Source organism: Pongo abelii, chromosome 2 (genome assembly GCF_028885655.2).
Source record: "Pongo abelii isolate AG06213 chromosome 2, NHGRI_mPonAbe1-v2.0_pri, whole genome shotgun sequence".
Lineage (NCBI taxonomy): Eukaryota > Metazoa > Chordata > Mammalia > Primates > Hominidae > Pongo > Pongo abelii.
Window position 1 is genome coordinate 98,676,560 of NC_085928.1, and position 18,156 is coordinate 98,694,715.

At 43.7% G+C, this 18,156-nt stretch overlaps 1 protein-coding gene and 1 pseudogene across 15 annotated transcripts in view; both read left to right on the plus strand.

Annotated features, from left to right (window-relative positions):
* The window catches only part of ERC2 (ELKS/RAB6-interacting/CAST family member 2), a 969,867-nt gene that overhangs the window by 811,699 nt on the left and 140,012 nt on the right, over positions 1 to 18,156 (plus strand). The gene's annotated exons all lie outside the window — the stretch shown is intronic.
* Positions 1,324 to 16,864, plus strand: LOC100447156 (uncharacterized; annotated as a pseudogene).

An 18,156-nucleotide genomic window follows, 5' to 3' on the forward strand; every position in this document is an offset into this window, starting at 1 on the left:
AGTGCTATACTTCACAGTGCACCACGACCCCAATTAAATATGAAGCTAATATGTTTCCATATACAAAACTGTTGATATTTAAACTCCTGCTAAACATTCACAACTAAGAATGCCTTTCATCACATAAAGCCCTTTAACCTTGTTTGAATGCCCTTGGAATACTACACCACTAGGTGCTGAGCAAGGAGAAAAAAAATCAAATTTGGATGGTCAAGGAAATAGGAGACTCCCAACCCACCCCGCCCCACCTCCCAGGTTCTGCAAGCCAAAACTCAGAGCACACTCTTATATTTCTCTTCAAATCCTTGGAGGTCTCACTTGCTCTAGATTGTGTCAAGATTGTGCCCCTTCCCTGCACCAGGCACTCAATTCCAGGGGTGGGAGTTGTGATGGAGACATTTTTATACCTTGGACACAAAGATCAGGAGCCAAAAGGAATATCAGGTGGAACAAATGCTGTTGCTTACATTTTATCTGGAGGTGGGGGTGTGGGTTGATGTGCCAATTTGCTCTCAGTTGCATGTACGGAAATTGTGACCTCAAATTCAGCCAATGGAAAGTCTGAGTATGAACATTCACATTGTTCAGACATTTAACAAATATGAACTGAGCTTCCGTAATGTGATGGGGTTTGCATGAGAAGCTAATGATACAGTAATGAATAAGGTGAGTTCCATACTCATAGATCTTCCAGGCTCCATTATTCCAGGCTAATGAAGGAAGCACAGATAAGCAAGCAATTTCAGGATAGTATAATAAGTGCTGTAGTGGAGGAGGCACTAGGTGCCTAGAGCACGTGTGGGAGAGACGCCATACCCAGATTCAGAAGCCAGAAGTAGTGACCCTTGAGCTGTGGCCTCACGGATAAGTAGGAGTTGGCCAGGTACAGAGGCAGCAGAGGAGAATAGCCCAGCCCCAGGGGATGTCATGATGTAGATCTGATCTGGGAGCCTACCTATGTCCATAAATACATCTGGAGTATAGGAGGCAAACAGGCTATCGGTTGAGACTGAGGTCAGAAAGCCTTTCTACTAGTTTTTTGAAGAGATTGAACTTAATTATAAGGGAACTTGGAAACCATTGAAAGAAAAGGCTGAGCAGTGGCATGGACGGATGTAGGTGCTTTAGAAGGATCCCTCTGGTGGAAGAGCAAAGAGCTGATGGAGGGGAGTGAGTGGAGCACAGAGACTATTGGGACCTGAGAGAGGTGGTGGGGGGTAGAAAGGAAGGGTGGGGAGATCAGGGATGGGGAAAAGCAGCTGGATTCCAGAGCTATCTGAGGAGGAGGGGGGCCACGGGGTTTGTTCGTCTGGTGGAGGGAGAGAAGGGAGCCCAGGATGACAGCCAGGCCTGATTTGGCCAAATCATCATCCAAATATTATTCTGGGCTGACAGGCCCAAGTTGCAGTCAGCAGAGGCAACACGGGCTTATAATTTGCCATTTGTGAACGTCCTGAGGAGTGGAGAATCAGCTAGGAAGCAAATCTTCCTTCTGCTGCATGAGACAGCCAAAAGCACCTCTGAGGATAGGCATCTTGGGGATTTCAGAGCAGGTAACGCCTTTTGGTTGTTTTGAATATGCTGACAGAAGAACAAAAGCTTTCAGGAAAACAAAGCCCAACCCCTTAATGAAACAGGAAAGGGTATACATTTTCAAATGCTTGCTTGCTTTCCTTGTTTTCTGAGAAGAAAGATGCCTTGCCTGTTGAAGGTGGCAGATGCAGGTTGCTCTGTGGGCCTCGGGAAGGTTCACTGCAGCTGTCACCTGCCCACCCCACGTGTCCTGAGGCACTGTGACATCTTGACAGGTGTCCTGACTCTTGGCCTTGACATGTCCTGTCAGGCCTGCCTGTCAGCTGGGACTGGGCTTGGGGAAGAGCCTGTGGGCCTGGGACCTGGTAGTACTTGCTTAGTTAAACATCTGTGGCTGCTATTTCCCTGTCACAGGCTGGCAAGTCAGAACTACTCAGATTCACTTGCACAGCAATGGTCCTTCAGTCTTCTGATTATGCAGCTCTGCAACAGGGAGACAGAGATATTCATGAGCAAGTGTGCAAAATGCATTTAATGCCTGCTAGTGGTGTACAGCCATCCATTGCTTTGGTCTGCCCAATGTCTGTCTCCCTATCTTTTGATACCAGGGGCCAAGTTTCTCTGGGAAATTCCTTTCAGTTTCTGCAGTTCTGGGACAGTTACCCTTCACCCAGCACTATGTCAATATGGGCACATGACTCAAGCCAGCCAGTCAGAGTTCACTTTCCCTAGACTTGGTCACTTAGAGGGAGCTATCCCTTAAGCCACAATGATTGGTTCAGAAATGGGCACATGGTCAAACTAGACCAATGAGTCTCAGTTCTGAAATTTTGAGTTAAGATTGCTTGGAAAAAGAACTGTTTACTCTATGGAAATAGAAGCTGGAGTGATGAAATTTGGGGCACCAGGGGCGACAGGGCCATAGTGAGAAGAGAACCCTACCTGAAAATGAAGTCAGAAGGAAAAGGAAAGTAGACAAGAATGATGGAGAGAGAGGCAGGGACAGATCCCTGAAGACATCATTTAAGATCCCGAATTCACCTGTGCCCAAAGCCAGACTAGTCCTGAATGATTTAGTTACAAGAAGTAATAAATGCCTTTTTCCATAAGTCAGTTTGAGGCCAGATGAATAGAAATTGCATCCCTTATTGAGTCCTGGCTCAAGTCAATTTAGCAAGCATTTATTAAGATCCACGATGGGAGCTACACCTCAGAGCTCCAGGGAGCACAGGAGGCATGCTACAATCACAGCCATTGCCAGTATTGTTATTATTCCATTTATTAGACATTTCAGACACTCCTCAGCACTTTACACACATTATTTCATTTCACCCTTTAAGCACATCCTTTAATTAAAAATCGTTATCTACACTTTACAGGGAAAGAAACCTAGACCAGAGAAGTTAAGAAATACATCCAGGGGTGGGTGCGGTGGCTTACATCTGTAATCCCAACACTTTGGGAGGCCAAGGTGGGAGGATTGCTTGAGCCTAGGAGTTCAAGACCAGCCTGGGAAACATGGCAAAATCCTGTCTCTGTTTTCAAAAAATACAAAAATTAGCCGGGCATGGTGGTGTGTGCCTGTAGTCCCAGCTACTCAGGAGGCTGAGGTGGGAGAATTACCTGAGCCTAGGAGGCAGAGATTCCAGTGAGTTGAGATCATGCCACTGCATTCCAGCCTAGGTGACAGAGTGAGACCCTGTCTCAAAAAAGAAAGAAAAAAAGAAATATGTCTAATATAGTAATAATAGGGACAGAGGATGTGAGTTATCGTCTACACACTGGCAGGCAAAAGAGATTACTTCCTCCCATCTCAAGGACTTGGAAGTAAGGGAAATAAGACTGTACACCCATGAAAGCAAAATGGAATAGATCGGAGTAGAGATTTGCCAAGTTGCCTTACAGAGCCAGGACAGCTTCCAGCCAGCCAGGCTAGATCTAGCTGCCTGAATGTATTGACAGCAAAAAAACAAAACAAAACAAAACGGAAAAGTGTATGTCAGGAGAGGTGTCAGCCAACCATGGAGGCAAAAGCGGGGGAGTGAAAGAGGAGGATCTTGGGGATGCGCTTCATAGCACTATCCAGGAGATGGGTGTCATAACCACGGAGCTTCCCAGTGGCCAGGCCATCTCTAGCAGGAGATGAGAGGGGAGGTGGGGCCAGGAATCCAGCAGTCACTCTTTCCATCAAAGCCACCATCCTGCTGTGGAATGGTTCCCTAGGGCCTCTTAGCTTGATGCCCTTACGTGACTACTTCAGCCAACATCCCTAGTTTTGAGGATGCCATTCTTCTCTTCATCGTGACCCCTTCTACTCTCTTTTTAAATTATTTCTAGGCCTCTTCTTCCCTAGAGGCCATGTCTATGGGAAGGGGACTGTGCTTGTCACAGTTGAACATTCCAGGTTCTGCACTGATAGTTTCATATCATTGTAAATTTAGCCGGCCTTTGGAGTCTAACTTGGTTTCCCCTGTGACTTCATACAAGAAGAGACTGGGTTGGTCAGAAGCTAATGAACCTTTTGGTCTATACATCTTTCAGAGTTCTCCTTATAAGATAATCACAAGGTCTCTAATTTGTAATGCTAAGGAGACAGGAGCTGGCTACTCTGGAAGCTGCCCTTTTGGAGATGTACTTCTTCTGTGGCCTGACAAGGAAGGTTTCAGAGCCTCCCAGACTCAAGGCCAGGCCTGGGTGATGGCATAGCTACCATGTAAAGTGCCTTCTCCACCAGGAGTGGTGGCTGATGCTTGTTAATCCCAATGCTTTGTGAGGCCAAGATGGGAGGATCACTTGAACCAGGAGTTCAAGACTAGCCTGGGCAACATAGTGAGACTCCCATCTCTACAAAAAATAAAAAGTAAAAACAAAACAAAAAAAAATAGCTGGAAGTGGGGGTGTACACCTGTAGTCCAAGCTACTCAGAAGGCTGAGGCAGGAAGATCACTTGACCCAGGAGTTCAAGGCTGCATGAGCTATGATTGCACCACTGCATTCCAGCCTGGGTGACAGAGCGAGACTTTGTCTTCTAAAAAAAAAATATTTAAATCAAAACTCAGAAAAATAAATAAATAAATAAATAAATAAATAAAGTGCATTCCATGGATATACCTGTGCCCTGGATGAGAGGGGCCAAGCAGCTTTGCAGACAGAAAGAACACTACAAATTTAAACTGGAGTCCCAGCTTCATTACTAGCTAAGTGGATAAGTTTTCCAACTCTTTAAGGCTCAGTTTCCTCAGATAAAACATGAAGATAATAATAGGATCTGCCTTGCAGAGTGGCTAGAAGACTAAAATGGAAAAGAAAAGAATGCAAAAGGTTTAGCAGGGCACCTGACATGGTTGCACTCATTAGCTATTAGTAGCTCTCTTCTTGCTGATATTTCTGCATCCTGGGATGAACACACATCCCTATCCACATACTTTTCTATGTATGTTCTAGGCCTCAGTGTTCCATACAGTGACTCAGACCCTCAGGAAGGCACGGAGTCTTGGAGAAAGAAGGCACCTGGCCTTACAGGTGGCCTGGCTGACCCAGCAGCTATCCATAGGGTCCAGTCTGGAAATGTCAATGAGGGAAATGGGCCAGGGAGGCTTGGTTAGAGGGACATCACAAGTCAGCTTCAGCCCCACATGCCATAAGGGAATGCAAGCTCAGTATGGCCATATCTGTGCCATTTTTCAGTAGAATCCAAGAATCTAGATTTCTTTATGATAGCAACTTATTTGAATTCTTTTAAACACTCTGCAGGCCCAACAACCAGCCCAAGTGCAAGAAACAATCTTGGGGCTCCTCTAATTTATGATCCGTAACATAAGGGCTGGGCAGAAATAGGCAGGAGTTTTCTGAGTTTGGGTTCCTGGAAGCAGACTCTATGACAAGGATGTAGTACAAGCTGTCCTTGGGGGATATGTTCCCAGGAAACATCAATAAGGCAATGGGAAGGCAAGCCAATAAAGGGGGAGTTGGCAAGCCACCACTGTGGGCAACTGATGACTGCAGCTTAGTCCTGCTGTGGAACACTGGAGGCTAGTGTGGAACCTGAGTCATCCCACTTTAGGGGTGAGGGAGCTGTGATATGTGTGTCTTCACGCCTGACGGTCATTGGCCGAGGGCTGCTCCCAGGGGTGTCAATACCCTCACACTCCTCACCTGCCACAAGCCTGTATAGGGTGAGCCTTAGAGGCCAGGGAAGCCCTCAGGCAAAGGCATGCAAGAATGAGCAGTTAGAGGTTGGGCTGCATACACTGAAATGGTCGAGCCTAGCAGGCCATGGAAGGGGCACCCACAGTGTCAATGAGAGACAGGCAGAGGTAGGAAGCAGGTCAGCACCACCCACTGCATTAATGAATGTCCAAAACATCCATCTAACCTGGCAATTAGGGATGGATGACAAAGGTCCTCATACTGCCTCCATCTGTCCTGTCAGAGGAGGCTTCCAACACATGCCTCCGGTCTCCTTCTCGTGCCAAAGCAGGAGTTGAGGCTGGAAAGAGATGTGAGCTCCTTGCAGGAATGCCTGCTGGCCGCGCTTGCCTCTAGAGGCTCTGCCTGTCAATTACAGAAAGATCTGCGAGACTCCATTCTCCTCTATTATCTTCCACCGCAGTCTCCAGTGGCAACTCTGCAACCGTTTTCTGCAGAGTGGTTCAAATTGTTTTATATCTCCTTAGCTGCCAAGTACAATGTCATAAGCAATAAATAAATAAATTGTTGGCCTATATGGAAAGCATATTTTGTCCAGATGCATCCTTGAAACTTCAGCTCTGAAACAAGAAAGTCAGACTGGAAACCACATCCTCAAAGCTCGGGAGAAGTACACACAGAAAAGCCAATTGATTGGCGGGTGCTACCACCCAACACTGGATTTGTGTCCTGTTGATAGGACAGACAGTGCACCTTCTGAAATGCTGAGCATGTGAGGTGATACAGTTTGCTGGTGTTCATGCTTAGCATGGGTGGCCCTGCTGGACAGCCTGGAATGAAAGATGAATCAAGTTTGGAGGATGACTTAGCTGAGGAGCTGAGACCTGTGTGTTTCTTTTGACCTCCTCTTTACCAGCTGGGTTAGGGCAAGCCTTCCTCATCAAGAAGGCTGAGTTCAGCATCCATTTCTGGGGTGCAAACTGTTTTCCCAGCTATCTGGGCCTTCTTGGATGCAAAGAGCAAGGGCATGACAATATGTAACCAGGAATGAGGAGGAAGAGGAGGGAGAACTAGATGGCTCAAAATCAGCTGGGCATGGTTTAGCTGGCTTAGCCAGCCATGAGATGGAGTGGGCATTCCAAGAAAGAGCTGCGGCCAGCAGGTAGATGATCTGAGGAACAAATATGGCCTTGATGGCAGTAATCACCATAGAAAGCGCACCAATGGTAACTTGGACTGCCTGGGACAGCTGGCTGGGAACACTTTTAAAAGTCATTTTTATCACTTTTTAAATTAAAAATACATATACATAAAAAGTTAAACAGTCTAGAAGATGCATATAGTGAAAAGTGAAAGTCCCTTCTGCAACATCCCCACATCTATGCACTCTGTCATTCCAGAGATTCTTCCAGGCTTACACACACACACACACACACACACACACACACACACACTTTTACCAGGTTTGAGATTGTTCTATACAAATTATTCCACAACTCCCTCTTTTGTACTTTGTGTATTGTGGACTTCTTTCCACATCAGTATAATCTGTCATTGCTTTGTGGTGCTCTTTTGATAGATTATAATACTTTGTTAAAATTTTTGAGGTGACTTCTCAGATTGCTTTCCAAATTGCCAGCCTATGGTAAGCAACCAAAAGTGTTCGCAGTTGATGCTGTGATCACTATTGCAAGTAAGAGTAATCTTTTATTATCTTACCTGTTGAATGCAATAGAATTAAAGTGAACTATGGAAAAATTCATGAAAAAAGTGATTACAGAAATGATGATTTTGAATATGCACTTACACACACACACGTAAAATATATATGTATAGTATAATGAAATTCAAGAGAGATATTGGGCTGTCTGAATAAAACTAAAGATGTCATTTCTATACGTGAGTTATTTTTCTTGAATGAATTCCTTCACCTACCACCAAGATTTAGTTTGAGGCTTGTGTATGTCCCTTGACTGGCAGCCCAACTTGGTAGATGAGTGTGAGACTTCTGAAAGATACTATATAGATGGTTAAGAATAATCTAAGCCATGAACTCAGACACCAATTCTGATACTTTTCAGTACACAGTCAGTGTGCTCAACTGTCTGTGCCTCAGTTTCTACATTTCTCAAAACAGAACAATAACATGTACTGGTTTTTGTTTGTTTGTTTGTTTGTTTGTTTGTTTTTGAGACAGAGTCTCGCATTGTCGCCTGGGCTGGAGTGCAATGGCGTGATCTTGGCTCACTTCAACCTCTGCCTCCCGGGTTCAAACGATTATCCTGCCTCAGGAGATTACAGGCACCTGCCATCACGCCCAGCTAATTTTTTTATATTTTTAAGAGAGATGGGGTTTCACTATGTTGGCCAGGCTGGTCTCGAACTCATGACCTTATGATCCACCTGCCTCGGCCTCCCAAAGTGCTGGGATTACAGACATGAGCCACCTCACCCGGCCAACGTGCACTTCTTTGGGTGGTTGACAGGAGCAAAAGAGAGAATGCATATGAAGCCCTTACCTGGCATGAAGTACCTGCCCAGCAAATAGTGGTTAGTAGAGTTAGGAAGAGGTATGTGATCACCAGCAGACAGCAGGCATCTGGTCAGGTGTGTGCCTCAAGGAACTGGTCTGTAAATGTCCACCTTTATAGGTGCTCACTCTCTTCTTCCAGCCAAGTAGTTGGGGGAAAAAAAAGAAAATAAAATGAATGTAGACTAATGTCAAAAGTCAATTGTCAACTAAAACTGTTCCAGAATGCCTCAGGTTGTCGCAAACCATCAGCTATTACAGACTAGAAACAGAACCTGCTTTCCAGTTGTAGATGATAAATAAACACAGTGCACTGCCCTTTACAACGAGCAGCTATTTTTTTAACCCATGCAGATGTGTCCTATTTACATTTAAGCTGTCACACAAATTAGCAAAGGCCCACAGAATCTGAAAAAAGGCAGGCCTCAGGCCTAGAAATGTTCGCAGGAAGGGAAAATGGCTTATCCCGCTCCTCATCGCTGTGGTGGCACAGTCTTGATAGGGATTGGGAAGAACTGAAGAGCTTTTCCAGGACAGCAGAAATGTTTGCTGACCAAGCAGGCTTTGGAGCTAATCTGCAAGGCTGGGTAAAATGAAATGCAACAGGGTTCCGAGCTGCTGGGATTTTGCCTTTTTTGCAATCTGTGAAAAGCCTTGAACCTTTAACAGATATAAAAATCCCCTCATTTGGTATAAGCTTGTGTGTGGCAGAATGAGTCTAATTTAAAACACCAATCAGAGAATAATGGATGATACCCTGTCTCTCTGAGGGTAAGAGTTCATTGACAAAATACTTGTTTGGCTATACCTAGTAGACTTACTCCTTATCAAACCACATGTATGGACTGCTAGAGGGAAAGTATGAAAGACTGAGCCACATATTCAAAACCAGTAAGGGTTGGGTGGGGCAGTCTTCAGAGGTTTTTCAATCTCTTTCATAAACCAAAGAGATAAAGGTTCGGAGAAGCGAAAGACTCAGTTCAAGATCCCCCAGCTGAAGCCTGAGACTAGAACCCAGGATGTGGGGCTTACACAAAATCAGTGTCCGCTCGATCACATGGCTTCCAGATGATGTTTCTCTTGGGGGAGGCCCATGGACAGGAAGATGTAGACAATTTAATGTAAGCTTTAAAACTCTTATGGCTGAACTTTCCTGGAGAGCAAACAAAGCCCTGATTGTATGAGTCCAGAGAGAGTTTGGTTCTAGACGAGCAATTCCTTAATTCTCTAAGCACTGTGGAAGACCTACAGAGGGCTAGCCTCTGGCAAAGGCTGTGGACTTGCAGAATGACATGCACAGGTCCCTGCCCTCAGAGTAGTGAGGGCAGAGTGGCATATAACATCCTATGAGAGGCAAGCCAGGTGCAGTGGCTCACGCCTGTAATCCCAGTACTTTGGGAGCCTGAGGTGGGTGGATCACATGAGGTCAGGAGTTTGTGACCAGCCTGGCCAACATGGTGAAACTCTGTCTCTACGACAAAAAAAAAAAAAAAAAAATTAGCTGGGTGTGATGGCGGATGCCTGTAATCCCAGCTACTTGGGAGGCTGAGGCCGGGAGAATTGGTTGAACCCCGGAGGTGAAGGTTGCAGTGAGCTGAGATCACACCACCACACTCCAGCCCAGGTGACAGAGCCAGAGACTCCATCTAAAAAAAAAAAAAAAAAAAAAACACCTTATGAGAGGCAGACACAAAGGCCGTAGGAATACAAAAAAGGTGGCTTTTCAATTTTGCCTAGGTGATTCATAGAAGGCTTTGTTTGACCTGGACTTTGAAGGGATAAGCAGGCTTTTTTTCTGGAAGAGAATTTCTTCGTTCATTCATTTAATTGAAGGTTAATAAGCACCCACTTTTTGCCAGTCTTTGTGCCAGGTAAACAAGCAGTAAATATGAAGCAATAAACAATACTCTGTCCTCATAGATTACCTTCTCTCAGGGAGAGTTAGAAATTAAGCAGATAAATGAACAAATAAGTAAGATGATTTTAGATAGTGGTTAAGTACAAAGAAGGAAATGAAGGGGAAGAGACCAAGAGGGGAGAATATTGCCTCAGACGAAACAGTTTGAAGGGCTGATGTGAGAAGGTGACCCTGGGATGAGAAGGAGCCAGCATGAAGCAGGCCAGGGTGGTGATCATCAAGTGAGATGGCGGGAGAGATGGTAGGAGATGAAGTTGGAGAGGTGGGTGGTAACCAGTGTGCACTGAGCCTTAAGTGAGAGTCAGTAGACTGAATGTTCTAGGAGAACTGGGGAGACTTGGGAGGACTCTTTTTGCAGGGAACGCTCTATGAATAAGGAGGCAGAGAAGCATGACAATCACCACGGTGGGGTGGGCGTTTCAGTGGTGGATGTGGGGCTCTCTCAAATGCCAAGTAGTCAACCTGAATCCTGACAAGCCTTTCTCTTTCCAGTCATAAATAGGCAGGACCAAAAGACAACACAATCCTCTGTTTCACAGTGAGGAATCAGGCTTGGAGGGTTGAAGGCACATGGCCAGCGAGGGCAGTGAAAGGGCTGAGCCGGGATTCAGGACCTGGGACCCAGAGCCTTGTGCCCCTCCCTGCCGGCCCCTCTGCCTCCTGGCCCACCTGCAAGTCTTCCAGCGACGTGGATTTAAAAATCTGTTCCCCATCAGACATTTCAGAGAGGGCTTTTACAGTTTGTTTTTAGAAGTGTGTTAAAAGGCAGTCACCTTGAATGACTTCTGCTTGACAGAAGTGTCAGCATTGTCACCACCTATTCCAAGGAGCACATGACGGGGGTGCCCTGGCTCCATGGGGAAATGAGGAGGAGGGCAAAGAGCTGTTCACCAGAGCTAGCATTCAGGTTCAGCATAGCTCCTCACTGACTGTGTGGCCTCGAGAGAGTCTCATCTTCTTCACCCTGGACCTGCACTTATTTATGTATAAAATGCATACATTGGATTGGGACAAAGGCATTATTTAAAAAAATTATTGGCCAGGTGCGGTGGCTCACACCTGTAATCCCAGCATTTTGGGAGGCCTAGGCGGATGGATCACGAGGTCAGGAGTTTGAAACCAGCCTGTCCAATATGGTGAAACCCCATCTCTACTAGAAAATATAAAAATTAGCCAGACCTGGTGGTGCGCGCCCGTAGTCCCAGCTACTCGGGAGGCTGAGGCAGGAGAATCGCTTGAACCTGGGAGGCAGAGGTTGCAGTGAGCCAAGATTGCACCACTGCACTCCAGCCTGGGAGACAGAGTGAGACTCTCTCAAAAAAAAAAAAAAAAAAAAAAAAAATTTCAGCGTTGGATAACTTTGAAAGATTCAAGTTAAACAGATTATCTATGCAGGACTTCTCAGAGCCTTTGATATGCTGATGAGCACGGTCTGACTCCTAGAGGGAAGTGAAGTCTTATGCCTGTCACAGGTGTATTTATGCAGGTGTCCCTGGAATGTTTGGGGAAGGATGCCTTGTAGAACTTTTGTTCCTCAGGACACTCGGGGAGCTGGTCTGTGGGATAAGCCCCAGGTTCTGAGATGGGGGATGAAAGGGACTCTTCATTCATGTCTTTGTTCAACTGCTACAGAGTGGCAAATTGTCCAGTGTGTCCGTGGTGTGTGTCCCCTCCCTGGTCCCACTTGTACCCTCTCTCTGCTGTTCCCCCTTGTCACAAAAAAGCTGTCTTCTGAGGGAGCATAAGAGAAGCAGAAGCAGCATCTCTCACTCTGGGGTCGGCTCAGAGCTTTGTGTGTGCCAGCCCCTTAACATACTACTTCTCCTGCCTGGGGCTCAGTCTTCAGCAGCCATGTCTCTGAACCAGGGCAAAGGGATACTCTTCTGATAGACAAACTCTGGATCTGATGGTCTTTCTCCATGGGGCTTTCTTTGCACCTTCCTCTTGGGACTCTCTTACTTTTTAAACTTTTTATCTTGTTACTCATGTATGACTCCTCTGCTCAGGGACAACCATGCAGACTGGGTATCTTTCAAGTGGCCCTTGGAGGCAGCCGCCTGCGAGACACATCTCTGTGGCTCCCACAGAACTGTCATCCTCATCCTAATGCCTGCTGTTTATTGAGCACTTAGCGTGTGCCAGGCAGCATGTAAAGTCCTTTATCACTGAATCATAGTGTCCTGCAGCAGTCTTAGGAGATGTGGCACTGTTAATATGTCTACTAATCAGATGAGGACGCTGAAGCTCATCCAGGTTGAATAATTTCCCAAGAGTCTCACAGCTGGCACATTGAGGGGGCTGGAAGTCCCACCCAAGTCTGTCCCCCAAGTCCGTGCATTTGATTTTAATACTGCATTGCTCTACTAATGTTTGAATGAATAATTTGGGGGAAAGGAAAGAAAGACAAAAGGAGTAAAATAAATGAAGATAAAAGGAGTGAATGAATGAAGGAGAGAGTGAGGGAATGAACGAAAGGGAAGAATAACCCTTCCAACCTATCCCCAGCTTCAGGAAGCTCAGCTGGCCCTGGGGGAAGATGGACATGCCTCCTTCTTATGGTCCCATCATCTTGCTGTATTCCACCACCACCCCCCGCTGGGTTACAAATGGGCACTACCCTATTGCAGGGCATGCAGCTGCCTGCCAGCAGCCACCAAGGACTCCCCCAAGTAGCCCACTTCTGCTCCACCTGCCAACGCACACTCTCCACAGGGTGAGGTGGCTGCAGCAGTACCACAGCCAGCTGCTCTTTCAGCTTGCTGGGTTTGTGCCTTCATCGCTGAGTTTCTCACCAAGGGAAGGGCAGCTGTTCTGGGATTGAAACATGAAGAAAGATGGGCCTAGATCAGATAAGCATCCCTTCCCAAGCAGACGTACCTCCCAATTTGCAGACCTTTGTTATATTACCAGCAGTTAAGGAATGTTGAAATGGAGCTCTAGCCTTGATCTGAATTATAATCTCTGAAGCTATATTTAAGTCTACATAAAGATATTTCAATGTGCTATCTGTCTCTCTCTCTCTTTTTTTTTTTTTTTTTAAATTTTCCTTGGCTCAGAGCACACTTGTATCCCTGCAGAACACAGAAAGCCAGGGTGTAGTTCTTAATGTTTTACATTACAGTTGTAAGTCCTTCTTATCCTTTGATAATCATATTTTAACTTTCAGTCAGCGTATTTGTGGGTGTGCCTGTGTGTGTTATGTAGAAATTCACATTTATACGAACAGCATTAGCTCATTTTATCTTCCTTTCCTTTCCTCCAAAGCTGTGCTTGTAAGACTACATTCAGCAGCGGATTAATCCCCAAAGAACTTAGTTCGGCTTTCACAGCTGCTGCCAAACAGCCTGTCTCCCAGGCGAGTGTAGACTTTGTAGTAGTTATAATTAACAGTTCATCGGGAGGCGGGGATTGTAGTGCAGGAAACAAGAACTGGGCAGGGGAGGTCACTAAATACTAATGAAGACTGCCAGCAGAGGAACCTACAGAGGATTTTTGTTCAAAGAGGACAGTTTGAGGAGGAGGATGGGTTAAAAAAAAAAAAAAAGCGTCCTTCAGCAGTCAGCCTGTGGTGAGCTGAAGAAGCAGGTGAACTGGGCAGGCTTCTTTGTGCATGCGTCTGAGAGCGGTTGTGCACCTGTGTGTGTTTGTGTGTGTGTGTTGGATGGAAAAAGGGAGCATATCTTTTAAGACTGTAGGTTTTTTGCTAGTAAATATTGTTCGAAATCTGATTTTTCACTTATTACCGTTGTGACCTTATGTAAATTGTATATAACTGGCCTCTCTGTGCCTCAGCTTTCGTATCTGTAAAATGGGGATTCATTTATTATTCAGAAAATATTTGTTGAGTATCTAGTCTATTCCAGGCACTGTTCTAGACACCGGGGACGTAGCAATAAATAAAAAGACAAAAATCTTTGTCTACGTGGAGCTTACATTCCACTGGGGGAAAAAGCCTTACAGGGACAGTAATAATTAGGGTTAAAATATATTGTGCATACAAAATGCCTAGCACAGTGTCTAGCACATAAGATTTTCAGTGAAAAAGGAACAAATATTAGCATTATTATTCTTTAGGTTATGTTTACTAAGTGACAACCCTCTAACACTCTCCCAAAAAGACAATCATTCATCTAAATTCCACCATTTTATTCTGCAAACAGATTTTTTTCTTGGGAAGTAACACGAGAGTATAATACCTTGGAAAAAGATGCTCTGTAAATGTTTTGCTACATCAGTCAAAACAGTGTTTCTTTGCACCAGACATCTTGAAGGGTAAAGATGCTTCTTGAATGGATTTTAGCAAAGGAAGATCAGCTCTCAGGTGACAGCTCAGACATGACAAACAAGAACAATGCAGAAAGGAATGCGTGAATGGGTTGGATTAAGAATTGCAGGGCAATTACTTTCTGCAAACCGATATGCAAGAAAGAAACACAGGCGCACCTTGTTATCCAGAAACACAATAAGCAAAAATTCACTATTACAGAATTGCAGAATAGGCAACCCCCTATGTAAAAATGGGCTGTTATTAAAAAGGGGGATGGGGGCGTTGTGAAATTGGTTTGGAATGTGGGCCTCATTTTCCACTAGAGTAGAGTTCATAGACTAATTCTCAAGGGCTTATTTAACCTACACTTGCCTGAAATGTATTATTTCCCCCTCACCAGCCACTATGTGCAACATGGCTTTTTTGGAAGAATGCACTGAAAGGGCCCTCTTCTCCTTGCACCAAGCTGGTACCAGTTTGTACTAACCGTACAGGGATTCCCCTTGGTTTTCCCTTATCCGAAAATTCATTATCCAAGGTTGATGGTTAAAAGGTAGCAGGAAAGCCAAAGTTGTCATAACATTGAAACATTCACGAATTAATGGACCACTTATCAAATTAGCCCCACTCAGACATCCTTCCTGTTTTAACGGTGGGCCCCCCACTGTGTCGAGAGTCAACTCTATGTACATCTGTCTTTTCTGGATCATCCGGATGTTTCCAGCATCAAGAAACACAGTGAAAATAGATTGCACAACACTTGCCAATTGAAGTAGCACATTTTTCAAAAGACGCAAGGCTTTATCAAGCTGATGAAAGGGATTTTGGAAGCCAGCTTTGTGTCACATACAAATTCCTTAACAAATGAAGATAACTTGTTATCAATTAAAAAGAAAAGCCAATAAGCATGATGACAGCCCAAGGGCTTCAAAGTGAGGGATTGGATGTTAGAGGCTTATGACAGGTTCTTGGGAAAGTGGCACATGTCTCAAATATTTTTTGCAGACTCTTAAAAAAATAAGACTGTTAACAACTGTACTGATGAAAGTAAAGGAGGTCACGTGGTGCCCTCATACAACCTGATTGGGAAAATATGGGCCAAATAAATCAACCCATATTTTATTCTTTGTTCTTTATAAAACTGGCAAGTTGTTGAAATTACAGCCTAAAATTTATTAAAAATAATATACATATACTCATTTCCAAAAATTTTGGTCTCATTTGTAACGATAAAGTCCCAGATCTCTTTCCCACTATTTACTTTGAAATTTTGGTCCCTGTCAAAGAGGAGTACCCTCTTCCAGGTTCCAGTTTTCCTCTGGTAAGGAGAACCTTGTGTATTTAAATGGAAGAAGTTCTCACTCTAGATGACCACTGCATAGATATGCTGAATTATGGGTAGTGAGCAATATGGAAGCAAAGCTACCCATCACTCTCACCATCTCTCTGTCTACACTGGTGATGCTTAATCTTTTCAAGGTCATGGGCTCCTTGGATGGAACAGAGGACTCTCTCCCCAGAGAATGCACAAGCATAAAGTAAATTTCAAGGGATTCACATACCCTCTTGATATCTATCCAAGGGGATCATAGATACTAGATCATAGATATAAATAACCCCAAATCTACACCCAACTCCAAATTATATATTATTTATTTATTCATCATATAGATCATATATACATACACACTCATACATACACTTATGCACATACATTTAAGTACCTATTAATTGCCAGATAACTTTATATATTTTCAGCCTTTTTTGTTCCTGACAGTGACCATATGGGGCATGTAATATTGTCCTAATTTTACTAATAGAGAAACTGAGCTTGAGTAAAGTTAGGTGACTTGCCCAAGGTTAATAAGTGCTTGGTCCTACTTTTCAAACACATGGGTTTTCTAAGGCTTACATCCACACTTTTTCTATGACATCAGGTCAACTTCATATGTCCATATACCATGCCAAATTTTTTTCTTAATAAATAACTTTCATAAAGTCCTTCTTTATTCCCATAGAAATGCTTGTTTGTGGTAGAAGAATTACACATTCTAACTCTTAACTTTTGAAGTGTTTTCTATTCTCTCTCCCTTGTATTCTTTTTAAGTTGAAGAGAGTGTGACTATTATTATTATTCTCATTTTACAGATGGTAAAAGGGAGGTACTGGGACTTTGGTGACTTGCTGAGATCAACCAACTAGTTGACAGCTCACTGATGCTCTAACTTGGGTGGCCTTGTCGGCCATTGGGCCTGTGGAGAGAGCCAGGCTGCCCTCTCACACCCTGCCGTCCTCAGCATCTCCTTGACCCCCTTCATCCTGTCCATAAAGGCCCCCAAATCATTACGCATCCACAGTCACATTTTAACTAGCCCTAGCATCCCCATGTCTGGAAGGCATTTGTGAGTTTGGTTTTCGTTATTTTTTCCATTTATCTTGAAACTCAGAGACCAAATATTTATAGTGAAAGCTGCTTTGCATTAATAATTCAGAGTCTGAATTGTATTTAAATTTTAATATTTTTTCTCTCTAAATATTTTATCTTCAACATTAGATGCCAACTTACATCTGATTTTACTACAAATGGAAACCATAAATTTCTCCAAAGGTATGCTTGTTCAGTAATACATATGTTTAAAAATAATGAGAAAATAATGATAGCTAAAGTTTTTTCTGTGCCAGAAACTCTATTGAATGTTTTATGTGCATTAACTCATTTAATCTTCATGATAACCCTATGAGGTAGGAATTATCATTATCTCCATCTTACAGACAAGGAAAGTGACGTACAGACAGATTGAGTGGCTTGCCCAAGATTGTAACCCTAATAAGGAATTTGAATGCAAATTTTTTTCAAGTCTAGTAAAATTCAGTTCAAGGATATAATGGCAAGTCCCTTGAAAACAGAACCACACCCTAGAGGAGGCATTAGAAACTCTCTTTTATCTAACATTGACCTTGCCAGTACTCTGTATCTACATGATGATGATTGAGGCTCATAATGATTACCTCAAGGCAGAATAAGATTTTAAAAAGTCTTCCCCACAATCAAGGAAATATCAGTATCAAAGAAGTATTCAAGGAAAGGTGAGCCTAGATTTAAAAAAAAAAAATTTAAGTTGCATTCCAAATCTATGATTGCTAATCCCGTTTTTAAATTTACATTATAATTCTCTGAAAATATTCCTTTAAACAAAACACTTTGATCCTACCAAGCAGTGTCAGGAAGACTGGCTCACAGAGCCCCATCCACAGCTAGGTTCTGCAGAAAAGTTTCTCCAGACTGGGTAGCCACTGCATCTAAAATACTCAAGTAAATTTAGTAAATTTCCGTTCTATATGTGCCCATGAAAATATAAAACCAGGTAAATAAAGTGGTAACAAGATTTCATAATGATTTCCTCTTTAGGCAGATAGATGCATACATACAGTTATATATATATGTGACTTTCAGTGTAAAAATATTTTTTTTTCCAGTAAAGGAAAATATTGCCCCTCATCTATTTCTGAACTGCTTAGTCTTGAGAGTAAAACACTTCTAAATCCATATACAATGTGAATTTAACAAGCAAACTCCTCCATTCCTCTCCCTTCACCCCACCTGATGAGATATTTGGCACACTTTGGGATGACATAGGAATGGCACAGTATCATTATGTGGAGAGAGCAAATCAGTGTAGAAAACAAAATTTGTCAATTAAAGCTGTGATCTGGTTGGGCACGGTGGATCATACCTGTAATCCCAGCACTTTGGGAGGC